At 37.9% G+C, this 11,980-nt stretch overlaps 1 protein-coding gene across 3 annotated transcripts in view; it reads left to right on the top strand.

Annotated features, from left to right (window-relative positions):
• LOC129732813 (protein amalgam) overlaps positions 1-11,980 on the top strand; it is a 318,420-nt gene that overhangs the window by 241,997 nt on the left and 64,443 nt on the right. The gene's annotated exons all lie outside the window — the stretch shown is intronic.

Genomic DNA, 11,980 nt, shown 5'->3' with positions numbered 1-11,980 from the left:
GGGTTGCCTGTGTAAGTTTCACTAATCTCCGTTATATATTAGGTGCGGTACACAAGTTACGTAACGCTAAAATCCAAATTTCAGTCCTTCTTCTATGTAAGGTGCGTAACGCTAAACAACCTGTCACTCCAAATTTTTAAATTTTGAAAAATTATCACAGTTAGGGACTAACTTAACTACCCCTCTCCTCTATATGTAAAAAGTAACGCAATCTTAAACACTCTTCTCCAGCATGCGTGCGTTATTTGTGAACGACACTTTACTGATCTTAGTAGAGACGCAGCAAAAGTTAGGTGTTGCTCATACTGTAATCTCTCGTTTGAGGGAAATCCCCAGAAAAAAAAACATAGATTATCAAAGCGAAGTTCATGGGTTGGATTCTGGGGCTTCTACGTTCTACCTTTCTTCTAGATGAAAAATAATGTTTTCATTCCAAAAATGAACCATTCAATTCGTTATAGAACAAAACGATGCGTCCCATAATTAAATCTTTTCGCAATAATTGAATCGGACATTGAAAAAATTACAACTAGTAACAATTAATTGAAAAATTGATTTTTTCTTAATTTTTCAGTGAAGCTACTACATTTTTTATTGAATGAAGCCGATTTGGTTAGGCATATTGCAAATGAAACTGAATGAAACTTATTCTGCTTCAAAAAATTAGTATGCTAAAATACAAAAGTCTTTTAGAAAATTAGATTAATAAATTAGCGATGTTTAAAACTAATCACAGATCGCGTATCCTTATTTGTATGAACTGCATTTGTGCTTGTGAGTTTTGGAACAAAACTTGAACTTGATTGATCTTTTGTGATATCGGGAGAGACTATTTTTTTGTCAACAGGAAGGTATCGATTATAGAGTTTAACGTGAAAGTGGAATGTCTTGATATCAACACATGCTTGAGTCCGGTGACATTGAATGGTCTGGATTGTACTAAGTTACGAACCCACGACCACCCATTCCTCAAAGCGACTGTGGTGTCTTGCGGCTACAAGCTTTCCGAACTCGAAGGACATTGAGGGAAAACTAGTTTGTTGGATTCACAATTTGGTGTAGTCACAATATTTTTACAGTTTCACATTTTTTCTTTATTGTGAACATTTCAGTGGAACTTTTTTATAATTAATGTTTTTAAAATGTTTTTACAAAAATCCATATACGAACTATTTTTCACGACTCGTTTCCTAATGTTTGATTTTTTATTGACTACATCATTATTTTTAATCAAAATTGTGAAGAACAATTCATGAGCTACATGCTAATCCTATGATGTACCGTTTCTGATATCCGAGTTTTTAAAGTATCACCAAAAATAAGACACCGTAGAGAAATCTGAAATATCTCTCCTGAGAGATAATAAACTGATGTGAGCTTTCCTTTTGGAAAGGGCATTATGCGCAACAACCACACAACAGAGCTCACTGCAATAGTGAGTAGTAGTAGTGCTTTTATAGTGAGTCTCTTGAGAATATATCAAATGAGAGAGGTATCCAAGTAGGAAAGCAGATTGCGTTTTGACGTTGAATAACGTCTTACTTTAGTAGAGTGGCTTTCCAAAAAAACGAGAATGGATTGAAACGACAGAATGAAAGATTTCAAACTCTTACTACTTTGTTACCACTGAACGGATTTTAATCATTGATATCTCGTTGGATAGTAAACAAATTACTCTAGTTTATGAAATCACTTTCACTAACTTTTTTTTCATAGTAAAGTGATTGAAATTTATAGCAAACTTGATTATGATTCAACTAATCGCGTACCTGCAATGTTGCAATCCAAGCACTTCCCCAGCACAGCCGACACTAAAGCATACAAACGATTTGAATTTGTAAACAATTTAACGTGCCGCTGTTGCTGTGTTCGCTCGAGTGCACAACGACACGCCCATCGGAAGTATAACTGTCATTAGTATTTCTCATTCGTTCATCGACTAGCAAAGCGGAAGGTTCTTTCTGGAGCAGCAGGAAGCGGGTGGTGACAAATATTAGTCGCTTAAAAAACCGCATGCCATCGAATTGAAATTTGCATTCGTTCATCGATCGGCAAAACGGACGGTTCTTTCTGGAGCAGCAGAAAGCGGGTGGTGGCAAATATTGATATTGATTGATCTATCATCTTCTGGAGAAGAGCGTGAAAAAAAACGCTTACGAAAACCCCAAAAACGCATATACATAGCTTCATTTCACACAAACCATTCCGCCCCCAGAATAATTCTTTCATCCGCTTACCCATTTGTTTCGCTTGTCACTCGCTACTGGTAGATTACCCACAACTTTGAAACAGGCCTTTTTATTTCCGGTCCACAAAGAAGGCGATCTCTCGAAAATAGACAAAAATAGACAATTATAGAGGGATTTCGGCCTTCTGTGCAATTTCGAAGCTATTCGAGCTAGTCGTCCTCCAACCAGTTTTTTCTCATTGCCAATGCACTATTGCGGACGACCAATACGGATTTCTTCCTAAACGCTCCTGTACTACAAACTTGCTTTGCCTAACTAGTTACGTGCGTGATAGCTTCGACATACGATGTCAAACCGATGTGATTTACACGGACCTTTCGGATGCGGTTGATAAAGTAAATTATCAAATCACTGTTGCCAATCTCAATCGCTACGGATTAAGCGGCAACTTGCTTCACTAGTTCGAATCCTACCTGCGGGTACGAACTCTTAGAGTAAAAATCGGCGACGAAATATCGGAATCATTTGTTGCTACTTCCGGGATCAAAAACGTCGAAGACGCCACTCATCTTCAACAACAGCTCAACTTATTCGCACGCTGGTGTAAGTTGAATTGTATGATACTAAATCCCGACAAATGCTCTGTGATAACGTTTACCAGAAAGAACCGCCCACTACATTTCGATTACGCGTTGGATGGGTCTTCAATACAGAGAGTCGAACACGTCAAGGATCTTGGAGTCCTTCTTGATTCCAAGCTCACCTCCAAGCAACATATATTGTTCATTATTGCTAAAGCCTCTGAGCAACTGGGTGTGATTTGTCGCTTGACGCGGGACTTTAGAAATATACAATGTTTAACGACACTCTACTGCTCGCTTGTTCGGTCCTCGCTAGAATTTTGCTCTACTGTCTAGATTCCTCACAACAACAACGCAATTCATCGCATCGAAAGCATCGAATGCTTCACTGGCGACAGCCCATGAGCAATACCCGATATGAGGACTGCTGCCAGTTTCTCCAGCTCGATCTCCAGCTTCGCCGAGAAACAGCACACGCCATGGTAGTGGTGAACGTTTTGACATCCCGGATCGGTTACCCAGCCATTTTCCGCTTGATCAACCTAAACGCGCCATCTAGCAATCTGCGGAGGTCATCTGCGCTGCAACTACCTTTCCACTAACTACAGTGCTATTGGTGCCATCACTGGTATTCAGCGAGCTTTCAACCGAGTTTCATCTACCTTTGATTTTCATCTATCGCAACGAGTTTTACGCTCCAAATTTATTTCTCTGTTTCGTAGTGTTTTATATTATTATCCATTAGGACTAGTTATTTATGTCTGTTGGTAGATGCAAATAAATAAATCAATTGATGTCCCGCGGTAAAGTTTTGACCATCTGGGTAATTTGTTAAAATACAAACAGAAGTACTTCTGCTTGGTAGTATTTATTTAGGTACTCAACCATGCATTTGTTAATGCTAAATGCGCGTTATTCAACGTCAGTCACGCGCTCGTACCTTTTATACAACCTTCTGCTTCTTTGTCGAATTTGCTTTGCTTTGTTGTCGATTAGGAGATAAGTATCCAAGATACGACCGAAAGACGTTGGACTCCATGAATTCCATGCAAGGTTTAGCACCATTGACACAAGATGATACTAGTTCCCTTTTAGTTGTCCGCACACCCTGTACACTAAGGTCGCTTTTTACGCGGGTTTTTTACGTGGCTTTTTTTACGCGGATTCCGGAATATACGCGTTTTTTTACGCGGATTCCGGAATTTACGCGGTTTTTTTTCGCGGATTCCGGAATTTACGCGGTTTTTTCTACGCGGATTTCGGAATTTACGCGGTTTTTTAACGTGGATTCCGGAATTTACCCCGTTTTTTACGCGGTTTTTTTATGCGGCACGTATCCCCCGCGTAAAAAGCGACTTTAGTGTACATGTACAGCGTGTACATGTACGTGTCCAATATATTCTCATACAAATTGAAACTACATTTATTTTACAGCAGCTGTTCCGATTTTATAAATTATTATTGTTCGATTTGAAAGGTACTATATTATTAATAAATTACAACAAGTGTTTTGGAATAACTCCACCTTTAACCCTTTTGACGAGCTTCAAACGTTTCTTAAATCCGTCGCAGGCGGCACGAACGACTTCCATGGGCATTTCGTCCCATATACGAAGGCTTACGGTTATGAATCGGGCCAATGTAGGTATCCTGTGCTCGAAGATAAACGACAACATGTATGACCATACGAAGTAATCCAAGGGATTCAGATCTGGTGAACTGGGAGGCCATTCATTTTTGGCCAAAAAGTCGGTCAAATTTTCCTGACACCAGCTCTGAACCAGATTCGCTGTGTGAGAGGGTGTTTCATCCTCTTGAAACACATAATGATCTTCTCCGTTCATTCTATCTACGCTTGGCTTTACAACTTTCTTCAAAATTTCCGTTTTGTAATAAATAGCGTTAATTTTAACGCCCTTCTCAATGAAAACAAGCGTTAGCTTCCCTCGCTTGCAAATACCTCCCCAAACCATCATTGAAGCGGCAACTTTGGAACCGAGGCACGTTTCTGTCACTGTTCGGGATATTCTGCGGAGAGTAGGCCCACAATCTGTCATTTTGGACATTGTGAGACTGTTGCAGAACAAATAATTTTTCATCCGAAAAGATGAATTCTTTTCCGGCGTGCCGCGATAGTAGGAGAGTAGTTATTTCGTACCTTTTTGTCTTCGAAGCTGTTGATACTCCGTGAACTTTACGTTTCTTGAAAGCTTGGCATCTCAGGTCTTGTTTCAGCACGTTGTGTATGGTTGATTTGGACACATTTAGATCAGCGGTCATTTTACGAACAGAGCGGTGCGATTTTCGTCGAATTCGTTCTCTTACGATCTTAACCGCTCGCTTAGTCCTAGCTGAACGTGGCCGACCGGATCTCTTTCGGTCATCCAGTGAGGAAGTGTCACGGTACCTTTTAATGGTCCGATAGTCATAATCACGCTTTACTCCCAGGTTTTTCAAGCTTTGAAAATATGGCCTGGGCGCTCACCTTCCAAAAACCTTTTTATCACTTCGGCACGAAATTGTTTCATCGTCGATAAACAATGGACAGTTAATGAAAGGGAACAAACTGCATCTTGAATAGTCTGTGTGAACATGGTACAAAATTACACCAATACATATTTGTGCACATGTGCTACCGATTTATCACAACAATGATAATAAAAAAATGTATGAAAATATATTGGACACGGTGTAAGCAAACAAGACATAACGGGCATTAACACACGCTATCTGCATACTCACAGCTATTAGCAGTGGCCAAAAGACTGACGCTATGTGAAAGATCCGGACATAATTTCTAACATGTCCGAGCATGTTCAGCAATGCTGTGCAGTCCGCCGGTTGGTTCGTCTGCCGTGGAATGCTGCGATAGAATGAGTCACCTGTTCAGTTTTGCTGCGCTAAAATTAGCTGCTGCTCTGCCGGCTGCGAGTCAAACCAGTTTCCAGTGAAAAGCTACCGTCCTCTCACTGCAGTACAGTCAGTTTTTTATGCGGGGGATACGTATCTCGTAGAAGAGACGTGTTAATTCGAAAATCCGCGTGAAAAACCGCCATAATACAAAAATACGCGGTAAAAAAAAAAGAAAGGATTTAGAAAAAATAACGGAATGCTCCACGACAAGTCTTTAAAATAGTCCTCTTTTAAAATCTTTTAGGATTCCTTGGAGGGTGGAGCTTTTGTTGACTAAGCTTTTCACACAATAATTACTTCGACGTTTTTGGTTTCCAACCCACGTTATTTCGAAAATCCTCGTAAAGACTTTTGAATCAACGTGGTGTCGCGTAAAAATCCGCGGTAATTAAATAATCCGAAAAAACCTGACTGTAATCGGTTGTACAATGGCGACTAAATTTCTGTAAGCTGAATCTTTTATATCTGACTTTTGAAAGTTAAATTTCCGGTAGGTAAAATAACAACAACAACAAATCGTTTATAAGGTCAGATCGGTTGTATAGTAACATCGCACAGTGGTCCAATAAGGAAAAAAGTGGAACTTAAGTCACCTTCATTCTAGATTAATATTATCTTCGAAACAATTGTTTGTGTGAATGACCCGCATAATCGCAAATTGTCAAAAATTATAAAAAGTTTACTATACTGAAAATAAAATAAAAAAACTTTTTTGTAGTAAGAGATAGAGAAATGGTTTACACGGGAAAATTGTAGAAGATTAAACAATATGAAACTTTGTTGAACAAATGCAAAACCTATCCTCATTCGGTACAAAGTTATAAAGTACATTATATGGAACTCACTTAAAATTTAGTTTTCTGTACTGTTGTTAGTTGCATTTCACACGAAAGTGTGATTAAACCGAGTACCACACGTAAATGACCACAGAGGTCGTTTCGAGCAGGAGCACGAAAAATTGATTCTACTGTAGACAATGGTCGGCTTCATACTGTCAAAGCCATTAAAACTTCCATAGAAACGCTGAAATGGGAAGTGATTAATGATTAATAGGTAGCTATTGTTTTCAAAATAAAGTTGCATTTTTCTATTGAAAAAAAAAAAAATTAGAACTTGTTTCGCACCTAATAGTTTATTTTGAGTAGGTGATCATTGAAGAATAGAAAAGTTATGTATGGGATAGAGTTTCATAAAGGCGAATAAATCAATTTTTTCATCGTTCTCAAAAACGATTGAATCATTTGAGTATGCTCCATTAGGCATATGACTGGTAAGCCTGATGTACCTTTGCAGCTCATCTGAGTGTGTGAGGTTTTTAGTCAGAATGAAAATTGGGCACAAACTCATGAAGTAAAGGTTGTTACGGTCATAAATTGGTCAAACAAACCTAAATTAATCCACCTAGTGGTCAGACCCAGCCTTTCTCATTCAATTTTTTATTTGTAAAAATAGATTTACATGACCGCTTCAATCCAATAAATGTATATTCACTCTTTAGGTTCTAAAATATTGATGTTGTAATCTATACATTTAAAAATGCAGTCAAGTCTGTCTGTCTGTCTGATCCATATAGGTCCGAAAACTACCGAACCGAACGACGTGAAAATTTGTATGTAGGGGTTTTTGGTGCCGATAAAGGATCCTATGATAGTTTGAGACCCCTTCCTCTTCTGGAAGGGAGGAGTCCCATACAAATGAAACATAAATTTCTGCACAACTCAAGAACAAACCAAGCAAATGAAACCAAATTTGGCATGTGGATGTTTTAAGGGGTAACTAATATGTCCATAATAGTTGGATGAAACTCAAATTTGTGCACATCTCGAGAACTAATCAACCAAATGGAACAAAATTTGGCAGGTAAATGTTTTTAGTGGTAACAAATATATACATAATGGTTTGACACCTGACTCCCTCTTCTATAAGGGAGGGATCCCATGAAAATGAAACACAAATTTCGCACAGCTAAAGAACCAATCAAGAAAATACAACAAAATTTGGTATGTGAATGTTTTTAGAGGTAACAAATATGTCCATAACGGTTTGACGCCCCTCCCTCTTCTGGAAGTACATGTTTCTTCACAAATTTCTGCACATCTAGCGAACTAATCAACTAAATTTAGTGGTTTTTAGTGGTAACAGATATGATCCATAATAGACTTCAGACAACATTTTGGATTGTAAGATGGCAACTTCCGGTTTCTGGAAAACAGCCAAAAATGGCCTATTTCCACCCAATATAATAATATCCCGATCTAGAATAATACACAGGAGCTAAAATCGACCACAGATAGCATTTTAAATTCTAAGATGCCGACTTCTGGTTTCTGAAAACAGCTGAAAATGACCAAATACCACCCAATATGAGTTTTTCTTTAACCAGTATGCCGTTCAAAATCCATAAATTGTCTCCAAATGCCATTATGAAATTCAAAATGGCGGTGTCGGAAAAACAGCGGCAAATGACCAAATACCACCCAATATGGGTTTTTCCGGAACCGTAATGATGCACTGGAGCCACAAATCGACTTCAGACAACATTTTGAATTGTAAGATAGCAACTTCCAGTTTCTGGAAAACAGCCTGAAATGGACGATTCCCATTAAATATTAGTATTTCTGGAACCAGAAAGATGCACAGAAGCTAAAAATTGATCACAGACACAATCTTGAATTTTAAGATGGTGACCTCCGGTGTCTGGCAAAGAGCTGGAAATGACCAAATACCATTCATAATGAATGTTTTCGGAACCAGAATTACGCCCAGATGACAGAAATTGATTTCACAGGCAATTTTAAAGTCCAAAATGACGACTTTCGGCTTCTGAAAAACAGTCCAAAGTGACAAAATATCACCCAATATGAGTTTTTCTTTAACCAGTATCCTAAATACAATTTTGAAATCCAAGATGGCGACTACCGGTTTGTGAAAAACAGCCTAAAATAAACAAATACTATCCAATATGAGTATCTCTGGAACCAGAATGATGCAAGGAACTAACAATTGACCTCAGGCACCATTTTGAATTGCTAAATGGCAACTTATAGGCAACAGTCGGAAATGACCGAATAATACTCAATATGGATATTTCCGTAAACGTGATGATGCATAGAAACCAAACATTTACCCTGGACACCATTTTGAATTAAAAGACGACCACTTTTAGTTTCTGGAAAATAACCAAAAATACCTCCCAATATGGGTATTTCCGGTGTCAGATTGATGCCAGAAAGTCTGCTGATAATGACAGAATACCACTCAATATGAATATATTCAGAATTAAGGCGATGTACAGAAGCCAAAAGTTGAGGATATTGACATTTCGATAAAACCAATCATTTCAAACGGTTTGTTATTTGACTTTGATCATATCCTTTGACCGATTCGTCGTGCATTCGCAGACATTAAACACATTGCAAGGAATCAATGAATTTGGAACGTTCAAATAGTACGATACCACATTTAAATTATGTTGAGGCCACATATATCGATCAAGCAGGTATAGTTTTAAATAGTCTTTGAATTTCTTTTCTTTACATAACTTTTGAGCCACATATCAAATTTTTATGAAGTTTGTTATTTGTAAGTTTGAGAGATGACTCGTTCGTATGACACTAGTTATGTTCAAATAAGTCATGTAATCTTTGAGATAATAGACTTTCGTTGTTTTATTAACAATTTAATACATAACGGTTGCTTAAGTTCGATTATAATCAAATGAAATGGGAACGTGTAGGGCAGTCAAACTTTGAAACCACGTGTTCAACCATAATTCATCAGTTAACCCTTAACTAGCCCGCTCATCTGTTAATTATAATCAAATCGGTTGTGTAGTTATTGAGATAATGAATTTTCGTGATTTTCACAAGTCGGTACATTACAAATGAAGTTACAGTTCGATTACAGTAAAATTCAATAGGGTCTTCTGAGGCAGCTAGACCATTCATTTGACACTAATTTTGTGGAAATCGGGTCGGCCATCTCTGAGATAAGTGAGTGAGTCCAAGTAGTCTTCGGAATATGTTCCTTTGCATAGCTGGATTCCACATTTTTAAACATAACAGGTAAAGTAATAGTCCGATTGCAAAACAAATCAATAGAGTTTTATGGGGCAACTAGACCTTCCATTTGACACTAACTTTATGAAAATCGGTAGAGCCATCTCTGAGAAACATGAGTGAGATTAAACAGTCTTCAGAACACGTTTCTTTTCATAACTTTTGAACAACATGTTCAATGTTCATAAAATTCAAAAGTTAAGCGTTTTTCAGGTAGCCCGTTCTTTTGAAACCAATTTTGTTCAAATCGGCTGTGTAGTTTCTGAGAGATTGTTGTTTCGTGATTTTCACATTTTTAAACATAACCTCTAAACTAAAAATCCGATTACAATAAAATTCAATAGGGTCTTATGGGGCAACAAGACCTTTCATTTGCAATTAATGTCTTGAAAATTGGTCCAGCCATCTCTGAGAAAAGTGAGTGAAAATAAAAATCTGCACATACACACACACACACATACACACACATACTGAAAATGCTCAGTTCGTCGAGCTGAGTCGAGTGAAATATGCCATTCGGCCCTTTGGAGCACTTTTATACTTTCGGTTTTGCGAGTGATTGCTATACCTTTCAAGGAGAAAGGCAAAAATGTGTGTAAATCGGTTTTTTCCTTTAAAATATAAATCATGTTTCTTTGTCAAGCTCAATTCGTACAGAATGAAGGAAAACAGTTGAAGAGGTTGTTTATAAGACACAACCGCAGAGTTAACCAAGTCAATTACCCGTTCATATGAGAAAAGCCAGATCCCGCTGTGAGCAAAATTTATTTATATTCAATATACATGGGAAGCTACATTTTCGCTTTTTTGTTGTGATAACGGCTCAACGAAAAAAATACGTCCAGTTTGATTCTAAAGGTTTACTTGTGTTATGATGGATTATAACTTCTCTGAGATGCAAAAGCTGACCATATTTAAGTTTCTAGAATCTATTCCTGCTAGTAATTTGTTTAAACTGGCTTCGACACTATTGACTTTGCTGAAAATCTGTTAAAACTGCCCAAATGATTCGAAGTTTTGTAGAACAACTTTAATGCGATCTTGCCCTTAAATTAATTTAGAATTCAAGGTTTTAAAAGTGAACAGTTTTTCAAAATTTAAATCAAGAACCGAGCGATTCGTAGCAACCTTTCTTGAATTTGACGTGAAAGCACCCATAACGCTGAATTTAATTGGCGATGGCACCGGAATCGGTAGGTTTGAATGCTACAAGAACGCATTCCATTCATTCCATTGTAGTTTTTTTCTCCTCTAGCTTCTAATTTCATATTCAAAGCAATCTTCTATTTTCGGGCTTTGGTCCTCGAAAAGCGACTATAGGCATTTAATTTTCTGGTTCAGGGTTCCGACTAAGCTTTCTGCTTTGTCCGTTTATGCTCTTCACCAATTATTCCACTCGAAACGTTCCGGCGGCTGCTCGCTAGGCTAGTTCGGAAGGAAGGCGCTTCGGTCGAACTACGTAAGGAGGGAATCTGCAAACAATTGAAAGTGAAAATAAAGAACCGGTCATACTTTCGAGTTTTCGAACAATTTCCGCTCGTCCTAGTTTGGTATTCAATTCTATGCAGAGGCGTCCCTGCCCTGCTGGGCAATTGTGTGTTAGGAAAAGCGCTTTTGATGATACGATTCACTTCGATAGGTTGCCTGTGAAAAAGATTGAGTCAAAATATCAGCGCTAAACTCTAAAGCTAACGATTTCTAACTAATGATAACAAACATATCTTTCTTCCCACTTCAAACTCTCAAATACTCGACAAGAAAACAGTACGGCCGCGAGGAAATCCCGGATGTCAAATTAAATCGTCTGTTGTGTACGGCCAAGTTTAATTGGAACTGACATTTACGATTACGATATAAGTTTCTCAATCATTTCAATGGTCTTTTTATTCGTACTGTTTACAATGCAAAAATCGGAACTGTCTTTCTCCCTTCGGATGGACTACACAAATCTTATACCTCATTTGATTAGATTCATTATTATATAGCCTCTTAAATGAAAAAAAAAAAAAAAAAGAAACCGCGCACATCTGCAAATGGGAAGCTTCATAAATTCAACATTCCACTTTATCGTAAATCTCCTTGCGAAATTACTTTCATCGCCAAGGCGTTGGCTGTTCTCCCCCATCCCAACTAAAAGAATGCGTGTGTATTTCATTCCCTTCAACAAGAGTGATGTTACGCGCTTTGGTACAATTTTCATCCCAAAGTAACTTTCCTCTCGATGGAATTGACAAGCAGA

Source organism: Wyeomyia smithii, chromosome 3 (assembly GCF_029784165.1).
Source record: "Wyeomyia smithii strain HCP4-BCI-WySm-NY-G18 chromosome 3, ASM2978416v1, whole genome shotgun sequence".
In the NCBI taxonomy this organism is placed as follows: Eukaryota; Metazoa; Arthropoda; class Insecta; order Diptera; family Culicidae; genus Wyeomyia; species Wyeomyia smithii.
The sequence above is the reverse complement of the archived record's forward strand: the minus strand, read 5'-3'. Positions and strand labels throughout refer to the sequence as shown.